General features: G+C 37.8%; 1 protein-coding gene across 5 annotated transcripts in view; it reads right to left on the bottom strand.

Annotated features, from left to right (window-relative positions):
* Nucleotides 1–12,501, bottom strand: part of nfic (nuclear factor I/C) — a 125,753-nt gene that overhangs the window by 72,273 nt on the left and 40,979 nt on the right. The window lies entirely within an intron of this gene.

Here is a 12,501-nt window from a genome sequence, read left to right as displayed (position 1 = left end):
TGTTAATTAAATATGTTGTGTTGTATTGTACTGATATGACTGCTGTGTTATTCGGAACTGCACCCAAGATTTTTACCAACTGTTGCACTTGTGAATATAGTTGATTGACAAAGAAGAGATTGAATTTGATTAACATTATTACTAAAGTCACAACTAAAGGTTGTGCAACTTTATATAGTGTCACACATAACAGCCTGTAATGTCTTATTGCTTAAAGGGGAGATTTCACAATACTTTTTTAAGATGTCAAATACATCTTTGGTGCCCCAGAATACAGATGTGAAGTTCTAGCTCAAAATACCATATAGATAATTTATTATAACATTGCCACTTTGTAGGTGTGAAAAAATGTGCAGTTTTTGGCTGTGTCCTTTTAAAATGCAAATGAGCTGATCTCTTCACTAAATGGCAGTGTCGTGGTTGGATAGTGCATTAAGGATTAAGGTCTGGTATATCCCCTTCTGACATCACAAGTGGAGCCAAATTTCAATGACCTATTTTTTCACATGCTTGCAGAGAATGGTTTATCAAAACTTAGTTACTGGGTTGATCTTTTTCACATTTTCAAGGTTGATAGAAGCACTGGGGACCCAATTGGAAAAGTCTAATTTTCACAATATGTCCCCTTTAAATACAGCACATACAGTACTGATAATGAGCAAACGACAATAAGATTAATTGCTCATTAACTCTGCATGCATGTTTGCATAAGGTGTGTTTACTAACTCCGAAGTAATCGAACACATGATTCCTGAGGAAAAAAATTCAGGTGCAAAGTAGATGCATTTAACACCAGTGTTGGGGAAAGTTACTTTTAAAGGTAATGCATTACAATATTAAGTTACTCCCCAAAAGTGTAACTAAATGCGTTTTTCATAGAATGTAATGCTTATGTTACTTCTTAGTTACTTTTGCGTTACTTTTTCTTGGCTGAAACGTTCTGCATTCAGAAATTGCATATTTCATAGCAAAAATGTCAAATTCTGGCCTGCCATCTTAGTTTCTGACTCAAACGGTTCCCACACAGGTGTGTACGCATAGAGTGCATAATTCTACGTTCAGTTTAATTCAGTACATAATTTTTTTATCAAATTAATTAAACTGAAAGTAACTTGCAAAAAGTAACTCAAATATTAGTGTATACATTTAAAAAGTAATGCATTACTTTACTCATTACTTCAGAAAAGTAATATTATTAAGTAATGCACGTTAATTGTAATGCGTTACCCCCAACACTCTCTAACACAAGGTGCACGAATACGTCCTATAAATATACCTAATAAAGACTTCAAAGCGCAATTCTTCAGACATATTCATATTTACTGGCAGCTGTGGTGAGGTTAAGTAGTATAAATGACACTTCACACACACACATCCTGGCAAAGCAAAGACAGGGTGTGTTAAGTCAGTGGAGTTATCTATCTGCATGACACCAGCTGGGGCATCTGTATTTCAAGGGAAACATTTTTATAGGGCTTCAGGACACCATCAGTCTGTCACGACCAAACTCTCTCGCTCTCTTTCACTCTCCGTTGAAACCTTTCTTCACTTCTTCCACACACAATCCTTTTCTTTTTTCTTTAAAACATGCAGTTGCTCTACCAGTTAGTGTTGTAAGCAGCATACTGTAAAAGGTCATAGGTTCAATAAAAATTATCTTGAATTTGAGTCACTTTGGATAAAAATGTCTGCCAAATGCATAAATGTAAATAAAAAGTCAGTAATTCATGACTTCTAAAAAGCCTGAACCCACTAGAACCTCAAAAACGCACTCTCGTCGTTCACAAACACACAGCACACACACAGATTGGCAGAAGTGCTACGACTGTGACCGTGGTCTTTCAGTCAGGCAGAAAGCAACAAACAGTAAGTATAATGTAAACGGTTCTCTTGACTGCACTCTGACGCCTGCCAAACCCTATAACATGTCCCAAGGATAAAAACATGAGGGTCTCTACTAATCATACAAACACACACAAACAAACTGTACATGTTTGTTTTATGTCATGGCGGGGACTTTCCATTGACTTCTTTTGTTTTTATACTGAGCTAATGAGGGGATTTTCTATCCTTACGCCTTTTAACAAACTGTACTGCATCATTAGGTATTGGTTAAAATATTACTTGGCATAATTTGAGAATGTTAAAGTGTCATTCAATCACAAAAAAATCTGACCTTTTGTACAAAAGAGTTACTATGACCAGTCACATATTTTCTTGCATTTGATCAGTGACCTAAAGAAAACATCTTACATGGTTGAAAATACAAATATATATACACATATATAAATAAATAAAATAGATTTTTGGGATGAAATTATAAGAAAAATTCAGGTTTTCAATGTGGTCTTCTGGACCCCCCTTTATTAAAATTCACAGAGAAAGCAGAAAATTATGGCAGAGCTGGCAACTGATACCCCTGCGGTAAAGATATTTCCATGACAAGAATACTTATTAACAACTCCGAAAAGGTTTCAAGTTACAAAGCAATAAAGATGTCATAAAATCCATCTTTATTTCACACGCAGGGCTGTTTGAACACAAGTGTGTGGTAAATTAAGCCTCAGCAGCACTGAAAATTCAGGTGGCCTCTATTAAATTTCCACGAAGCAGAAATGCTGAGGGAGTTCCAGATGGTGACCTGTTACAGCGGTTTGAGATACAGTAACACAGAGGGTTTTATCAGGGAGTCGCTGTTTAATCTGTAAGGAGCCATGCCTGCTTATCACCTGCTCTCTTCTGAAGGCAACATAAGGTCACACTACTGGTTCGCACACTTGAATGTTCATGGCGGGCTGATGTTGACCGCCTCCTATCAGATGTAGTTCAATATGGATGCATTGCGCTGCCACTGTATACTTTGATAGAAGACACCGTTCTGTTATATCAACTAATGCAAAGATTTATTAGATTAGAACATTGTGTGCAAATTACTTATTAGGACTTTTCACAGGTATGAAACACAGCAACACATTGATGGAGAGTCTGAAATTAACTTGCTACAACTTCCAATGGCATTAAGAAAAGTTAGGATCCAAAACTATTAGTAATTATAAAAGACTTTATTTTGTTTGGACAATATGTGACCTGGGGCAAAATATTCACAAGTGGGTGATTCTCGCGAGATTAGACTTTTTGATAAACATTTTGATAAAGTTAATGCAAAGTAAGAGTATCAAAATAAGAAGCATAAAGTTACAAACATATCTTCATGTTTTTTTCCACATTTAAGGGGGAAATTTTCTAGGGATGCACCGAATATTCGGCCACCGAAAATTTTCGGCCGAAAATGGCCCAAAAGAGCATTTTCGGCTTTCGGCCGAAAGACTTTTATCACCGAAACAATACGGCAGAAATGTTGTGATGACGCAAACAGAAACCGCGACCTGCACGTGCTTGTCTGAAGCAACATGTATGCGGCGTGGATGTATTTAACCGCAAAAAGGCGGTAAAGTACGCACAGAGGCACATGCGGTTGTGTCCGGTCCAGACGTGATCATCACAGTGAGTACGCCCTTCAAAGATCAGAACTCTTGATGTGTAAACTTTAGAGAGAAAAATGTGTCTCATACTGTATAGTCCATTAACATACATGTGCCGAATAAAGCAATGAAAAACAACGTAACGTTTTTATGCTGTGCTGTTTGGGATTCGCCTTCGTTCTCTGTGTGCACGCGCGTTTAAGTGCCCTCAATAGTGCACACACGAGTGAGACGCAAACACGCGAACGTAAAAACTTTCTGTTATTGACAGGGCACATATAAACAAAATTATCTCCAAAGTATTCTTTTTCTAATAAAAACATTTGTTTATGTCTTAAGTGTATGTATAGATTACAGTTAGGGATGTCCCGATCCGATCACGTGATCGGAAATCGGCCCCGATCACGTGGTTTCAGACTCGATCGGAATCGGACGTTACCTCCCGATCAGGACTCGGATACATATGCAGGGTTTAAAATCCATTAAGTTCTCGCTCTGCTCCACGCCAGTGTACGCGCTGCGCTGGTGCGTGTGAACTGAAGAGAATAGGCTTGTTCGACTTCATCCGGCTGCCGGTTCTTGTGGTGCTGCATGACGTCAAAGTTCCGCGAGAACGATTTAAAAGCAAACTCCTCCGTATGATTTCGCGGATCACTCTCGCGGTAGTTTGACGTCACCCGGCTGTCGATTGTTGCGGCGCCGCATGAAGTCGAACAAGCCTATTGACGTGCTTTTATTCATAGGCTTCACACTCGTGCGTGCAAGGAACCCACGACAAAACCGCGTTTTTACCGCTCATTTAAACGACGCGTTGATCGTTATTGTCAACATGTGCTCAGACGCAGTTCCGCGTCTCACTCAGAACCTCAAGAACGCGCATTCGCGCAGGATCATTTGACATTACTAGAGAGAGAGAGAGAGAGAGAGAGAGAGAGAGAGAGAGGTAAGAATGGTGCCCATGTCGAAAAAACTTAATAGAAGTCTAGAAACAAAGTATTAAAGTATGTATAGCCATGTCACTCATCTCATTACAAAATGTTAACTAGATAACTGGATACAACTGATTGTATAGTTTAATAAAATAATGTATTTTGATTATACAAATGAATCACGACCTAACTATAGGTATTTTATAACTAACTGCTGACCAGCTTAGGGAATCTATGGCTAATTTATAAGATATATTGCTGAATCAGTATGTTGTTTTTCTTGTTAATTGAGTCTTTTTGGGTAGCCTATCTTATGCCTAGAATGAGTCAAGGAGGTTAAGTCTTATAACTTCATTCAAAGTTTGATCAATTGTGCATAATGACATGTGCACCAAATGCATATAGGGTGTCAGACTCATAGATTTGCATAATTTAAAGTTCAGGTTTTAAAGTTTGGGTCAACATGTGGCACAGCTTTAAAACTGAAACTTATAAAATCCTATCAGAGATACAAAATGTCATTGAAACACACCCAGTGGCTTTGCTGTCATCAGTATTAAACATGTTACCCCTCGAACCCTCCCTCCTAACAGAGCATCCCCACAAAACAAACCCCAATTTAACCCCTGAACATATATACTATATATTCATTATTTTTTAACACATCTGTAGTTATGCGCTGGCACAGAGTTAGACTCTTTTGACTCCACACAGAAACAGCAATGCGTGCGGCATGACATAAGGAACATCCTGGATCTGTTTTTTCGCTCTTCTTTATTCTTTTTTTTATGTATTATAGAAGTATCGGATCGGGACTCGGTATCGGCAGATACTCAAAATCAAATGACTCGGACTCGGACTCGAGGGCAAAAAAACCTGATCGGGACATCCCTAATTACAGTCATAAACCAGTCTCTGCTTATTTAAAGAGACAGTAACCTCAATTAACCTACTTAAGTCTAACAAAGAGACAAATAGCTCTAAAAATAATAATATATTTAATTTATACAATAAATGACTCATTTATTTCGATTTCTGTACCTAATCCTAATGTTAGCCCTTATTAATGTGCAGCTTTGTTCTTTTTTATAAATTTTTGTAATTTCTTTATTTGTTATTAGATTTTCCCCACCCCCGTTTTGCTGATCTGAAAAATAATCCGATCCGTGCCTCAAAAACTGTTATGTGATCTGAACCGTGAGTTTTGTGATCCGTCACACACCCCTATTAAAGTTAGTACACAGTGATAGCCATAAATGCATTTGTACTAATAATTGGCATAATAATTTATTTCGGTGTTTCGGTTTTTCGGCCTTGGTTTCCTCATTTTCGGTTTTCGGTTTCGGCCAAGAATTTTCATTTCGGTGCATCCCTAAAATTTTCATTACCACAAGGTGTTCATGACCCTATTTGGGTTCTTTTACATGGAAATATTTATAATTAAAAAATCTAAAAAAAAAAAATGCTTCGGTGCATGTTATACTATAAAAATGTACAGTAAAGAAACATGTGGTATTTGGTGATCATTGGTAAATGTAGGGACAATAATAAGGAATATAAATGTGTCAAAGACCAATTTTTCATCCTCTGCAACAATTTTTAATCATTGTTTAAGCCCTCACAGAACTAACATTTTAAAAAAAAATAGTTGGAACCGACATAATTGACTGTGACACTCAAGCGCAGTTCTTATTTTTTCTCTCCAGATAAAAGTAGAAATTTTGTTTCTCATAGTACCTAGACAACTTTTTAGTTCTCATTACCGAAACATGAGTTTGTAAATGCATATATTTAATGTAATATGTTGTGGTAATGATAATTTTTGATAATGATAATGATAATCTAAAAAAATTCTAAATCTGCACCTTCTAAATCTGGATTTCGTGAGAATCACCCAAGTGGGCCCCTTGATTGTATTGTTTTTTTTTTGCAATATATGCAGTTCATTAGGTTATAAAATTCAAAAACATGGCAAATTAAACCATGCATTGTTGGAAATCTAATACAAGCAGAACTTTTACTTGCAATTGCCACCTGTTGTGTTAATTTTGGTGGTTGAAAGTTTACTACATTTACTAATACTAAATGTGTTCTGTTTAATTGCCAATATTATGCCCATTTAAAAAAAAAATTATATATATATACACATATATACATACATATTAAATATATACATATACATACATTAACAAGAGAAACAAAACAACATGTCAAAGGGACGATTCACATTTCTAGTATTTTGTGCACGCAAATATGTCATTTTGAATGTAGCCGTGCTGTCACTAGACCAGTACTCTTTCAAAAACTACACCTTTGCAACTAAGTCATAGTAGTAGCCTACCTCCGGGGTACATATTGGTATGAACAGTACCTCAAAGATACATATAAGTACCTCAAATGTTTACATATGTGTACCTTAATCAAACACATAGGACCTTTTTAAAGGGTACTGCCCCAGTGACAGCTTTGGATCACTTTTATTGACATTTTTCTGACAATGTAGGAGCTTGACGTGTCTAGTGGACTATGAGCAATAAGTGTTTTGTGAACACTCAGCATTGATCTGACAGATCATACAGCTGCAATGCTACCGACTTTCATCTGTGACCTCTTTCTGCAAGCATCTCTCTCATTACTTCTCATCACAAGTTCCAAATAATCACATTTAAACCCTCTCTCGGTTTTTTCTTCATAGTTCTATCCTTTGTTTACCAAAGTGGCAGTAGCATGATAAAGTGATTTCATCAAATGGTAATATTATGGTTTGTTGTTTTATACCACGGTACTGAAAATTAATACGGTGCTAATACCATAGTACATTGTGCAACTGTTTTCTTACCTTTTCTTCCAAAAGTGATACTGTAGGTTGGTGCAAAGATAACATGCCATAACCTTTATGGCATATTGTATTGTAGCTACAATAGCCAACAAAGACCCTTAAAGTGGACATTTCACAAGCCGCAAAAGCGTGCACAAAAGACGCAAAATGTGTCAAATAAATCTTGGGTTTCCCCAGAGTACGTATGTGAAGTTCAAGCTCAAAATACCATATAGATAATTTATTATAGCATGTTAAAACTGCCACTTTGTAGGTATGAGCAAAAATGTGCCGTTTTTGGGTGTGTCCTTTTGCAAATGAGCTGATCTCTGACCAAATTGGCAGTGCTGTGGTTGGATAGTGCAGGTTAAGGGTAGGTATTATCCCCTTCTGACATCACAAGGGGAGCCAAATTTCAATTACCTATTTTTTAACATGCTTGCAGAGAATGGTTTACAAAACTAAGTTACTGGGTTAATATTTTTCACATTTTCTAGGTTGATAGAAGCACCCAATTATAGCACTTAAACATTGAAAAAGTCATGATATGTCCTCTTTAGGTCAACCAAAGCAATAAGACAGAATAATGTAGCTCAGTTACAAGAGCTCGGCTATAAAACTGCAAAAGTCATGGGATTCCCAAGGAAACACTACTGATAAATCAAAAAAGCATCTGCCGAATGCATAAACGTAAATGTAAACAGAGAAAGTGTTTGGCACAAAGACAACCAGCATCATGAGAAAGATAATAGTGTTAACGGAGAAATTAAAGTTACTGAAAATTGACATATTCAGAGGCATGCCGAATGCAACAGGATATGTCCTGCAGACAGAGTGGCTACATGCGTGACTGGTTCTCTCAGAAAACTGTCGCTCGGAGAGAACAAGCGTTCTGTGAGAAGCCAGAGGATTGACTAACAGTAATTTACTGTGATTACCTGGAAAATATTTTTTTTTCTCTGAAGCACCTGAAGGTTTGGTAAGTGTGAATAGAAAGTTCTGTGGGGTGGGAACACTTTGATGTTTCTACAGACGACCCACAAGCTTTAGCCGCAAGTGAGCAGGTCTTTTTTTCTGTCAGGAAATCGCACCCTTGACTGTCAATCATACTGTCAAATGGTATGTCTGCTTTAGTAGCTCTGTACAGTGTCCAAAAATTTGAGATTACTAGTAAAAATAATTTTAGTCATTTACCTATAAACATTTTAAGTATTATATGAAATAAATAATATTTAAATGTTTTTTAAAATGTATTTAATACACTTTTTTATAAAATTAAACTGTTAAAAATTGCATTTTTGCAAATAATATATCTATATATATATTTTTTTTTATTATTTATGTTTTTTGCAAAAATGCAATTGGTAAACCTACACATCTACGGTTGTTGGGCTCAGCATACATGGCATCCAAGATTAATTATTGCTTTATACAAAATACAGTATCATTCAAATATCGATTAAACCAACATACTCGAAATGAAACAAACAACAGTATATTTTCTAAAACAACACCCGCACCGGAGAGATTGCCAAAGTCTAGACTAGTTCTGTTAACTCGCTTATCTGCAATAAAACAGCATGCGCTCTGTCTAAAGCGCTGCTGGCCCTTTAAGAAGATAAGCATACCGAACACCTCCCCCTGTTGGAGGCCGGCGGCGCTGTGAACTTGACCTGATATGACTCCCTTTCTCCCACCCCTCCCAAATTTCCGCTGCCAGAGCACTGGAGCACATTCCAGCTCTGCCGTGTTTACTGAACATATGTGTGTGTGTGCATGTGTGTGTTTGCACTTGTCTGTGCTGTATCTTCCTGTCTTACAGTGCACCAATAGAGAGAGGCTGAGCGATACACAACTTGTGCGTCCTCATTCACTGTACGAGTGGAACGACAGGATATGGAGGCCCACAGAACCCTGGTTAGGTATCTTCTGTCAAGCCTCTTATAAACTCCTGCAGTGTTACCAAACCAGTCACGTGATCCGGCCTTAAACCGCTTTGGCAAGCGTAATATGGCATATTTACTACCAAAACTGCAGAGACTGAGACGGAGGCGTGAACTTAATAAACAATCATTTTGGCACGTGGCATTTCCGTACGCATCGCAAAAACTATGACAAGGTGCTATACGCAATAAAATAAACCATAATGTTGTTTTCGTTTAAGCAAACTGTGTCATTTAGGTTATTTTTTATCATTCATTACGGAGTTTGTTTGTTTACATTTGTTACTATTGATTCTGGTGTGCTTTATCAAACGATGATCAAATGATGGAGAACCACACGCGCAGAATTTTAAATAGCTGAATCAGATGCTCAGATTGCAGTGGTGTAGCATCGCTACAGATTATAATCTCAGTATAAGAGATTGTGGTTTTCTGCTGCATCTACCAAAACACCTCTAAACGGTCCTGCCAAATAGGGAGTTACCCAATGCAAGTTACATTTACATTTAGGTATTTAGCAGGCATTTTTATCTAAAGCCACTTACAAAAGTGAGTTAGACGGCAAAGGGAAGCATTAATATGAGATGTGCAATACAAAGTTACTTTCATCTTACAAAGTTAACTTTGTTTTGTGCATTAAGCACACATTTTTTGTGGGCAAATTTGCACTATTACTTTTTTGCATAAACCATTTTGCAAACCAGGTGCTAAGTGCAGACAGCAGCGAGTGCATTAAACAAATCTACTGTAAATGCCCTGATGCTCAGGTCAGGTGATCCTACTAGAAACTGGTAAAACCGAAACAAATAGCAGATCAATCTTAATGCTCTAATAATCAGATGATTAGCTAAACTTTTTTTTTCATTCGATTATCTTCCGAGGGAACCGTTTCACCCCAATGAGATCTGCGGTTAAACTAGTAAGGAAAATACACTGAACAGAAAAAATGAAAATAATAGCCACTGGTTCTCAGTCAGGCCGCCATTCAGGACCACCGTCCCACCCCACTCTGCGCTCCATTAGCAAAGAAACATACTAAAAAACACAGCTGCAGCAACAGCTAAACACTACAAGCCCTGTTTAAGTCAACTAAGGCCTGTGAAAGATGACCCTGTGCCTTTAAGAGCAAATGCTGACTGTATGCTTTTCTCTAGGCCACTCCCCCTTTCTTTTCCCCTCACTGGCTTCTTTGGTACTGCGGTTAGTAGGAGGGCCCGAGATGCAGTTCTTTATCAGTGGGTTTACAGCAAGGAGTTTGTAGGTTATTAGGCAGGTCAGATGACACGCAGGCTGCCTGCCTGACCCAGACAACAGAGGGTGAAGGTCGACTGGGGGGGGGGGTGAAAAAGCAAAATGGATGAAAAAAAAAGAGAAAACAAGAATAAAGGAGTGAAAAAGATAGAAAGACAGGCTGCAGATGGTGGACTTTTTTTTCCTCTCCTTTTTTTTGTCCTTCCACCGGTCTTTCTTTATAATACACTGACACACAGATAAGATTCTTGGTAATTGAATAAATAAGATTTGGACATGAGAAATTTGGAATATGAGAAACATGCAAACTTACATCGTTGAGTCATTCAGACTGCTGCTACGCTTATACACTACACACTCCATCAATCTGACACAGTGACCATTTCACTGAACTCATAACTGTGCTTTCACTGGAATTTATTTTAAACATATCATGCTTGACTAACTGTTTACAAGTAAACCTTACTCGTAAATATTACTGCGGTTATTCACAGCTTAATGTCTATGGAGAGCATCTGTGGCATGCTGGCATTTACCACAAAAAAATACCCGTCTGTTTATAAAAACAAACGAAAAACATTTTTACAGTAATGCACATGTACTCTGACAGATATCACGGAAATATCACTGCTGTTCTGAGAAGTCACACCTGTCTAAAAAACAAAAGTCAGGTGGCCATGCTAGTTTTTGCCAATCAGAAAACAACAGGGTTCCCACACCTTACTTAACTTCAAATTCAAGGACCTTTTTAAGGACTAAATGAGCAGACACATTTCAAGTGAGAGCAAGGTTACATTGTGTTACCTTTTAAGATACATTGTTACAGTTCCCTTTCCTGGGAACTCGTGCTGCGTCACTGCGGTGACACTTTGAGGATGCTTCCAGGGCTAAGTGCGTCAATGTGTATATCAAATTTAACCAATTGTAAGGCTTAACGACAAAGACAAGGTGACGCGGAAGCACGGAAGTATATCGCTATCTGAAATATTGCCGAAGACGGCGTTACAGGGATGCAGGAAGTATGGCAAGAGAGCGTATCGTTCCCTTCTCAGGGAACAACAGTAACATACATAACCCAATACGTTTTTTCATGTGTCAAACAAAACTATGCAAAAAAGCATTTTGGTATAAATCAACATTCTCATACAGAAGATATAAGCATTTAAAGCCAACAGTTTAGCATGTGTGCTTAAAAGGCTAGAAATTGATATCCTACACACTACACAGGGAATAATATGGATTTTTTTCCCAAAAAAACTTCTTGCATAAAATAGATACAAGCACTTTCAATGACCTGTATCTATGCATGTATATTTTCAAAAACTTCCAAGGGCCTTAAATTATTTCCCCCAGATTCACAAACTTTCAAGTATTTCAAGGACCCGTGGGACCTGTCATTTGTTTGATTCATTTTGCAGGTTTTGATTCAATAACAAGGATGCATTTTGTAAAGAGGGTTTGTCAAAATGACATGAAATTGTGAAAAATCTTAATGAATTCGCTCATGTAACCTTTCAACAGTCAACCTTTCATTATATTAAATAAATCAAACCATTATATAAGAAACAATTGACACTTAACACTTGTGAGCAGAGGTTAGAGGTTCAGCCATGAGGTATGCAAGGGTTAATGGTACATTAAAGCTCAGCCATAGGCCTATGTATACGCCAACTTGGCTGGCACAGGCTGTAAGATCATCAGCTGGCTTCCAGGCACCTCCTTTTTACAACGCAATAAATTGAAACACATCACATGGCCTGCCAGCGCGAGTCCACTTATATTAAATGAATCATAGTGTCAGAGCTTGGCTCTGTGAGCGTCTTAATTTCCCTTTCTTCCTGTTTCTCTGGCTCGATGCAGACCTATGTCTCTATGCAACTCTGACAGCTCAATTCTGTTGCTGAAAAGGTCGCCCAGCAGCATACCTCTCGGTGCATTCTAAGGCTCGCAGCAAAAGTGCAGTCACATCGTGTTGCTCCTGGTACCAAGCAGAACAGGAGATGAGTCAACAGCTTTCTCAGAAAAACAAGCCGGAGCATCTTTTGTGATTTACGCCATGTAGTAAAATAGCGTCCGTT

The sequence above is a fragment of the Paramisgurnus dabryanus genome, chromosome 11, assembly GCF_030506205.2.
Source record: "Paramisgurnus dabryanus chromosome 11, PD_genome_1.1, whole genome shotgun sequence".
Taxonomy (NCBI): Eukaryota; Metazoa; Chordata; class Actinopteri; order Cypriniformes; family Cobitidae; genus Paramisgurnus; species Paramisgurnus dabryanus.
The sequence above is the reverse complement of the archived record's forward strand: the minus strand, read 5'-3'. Positions and strand labels throughout refer to the sequence as shown.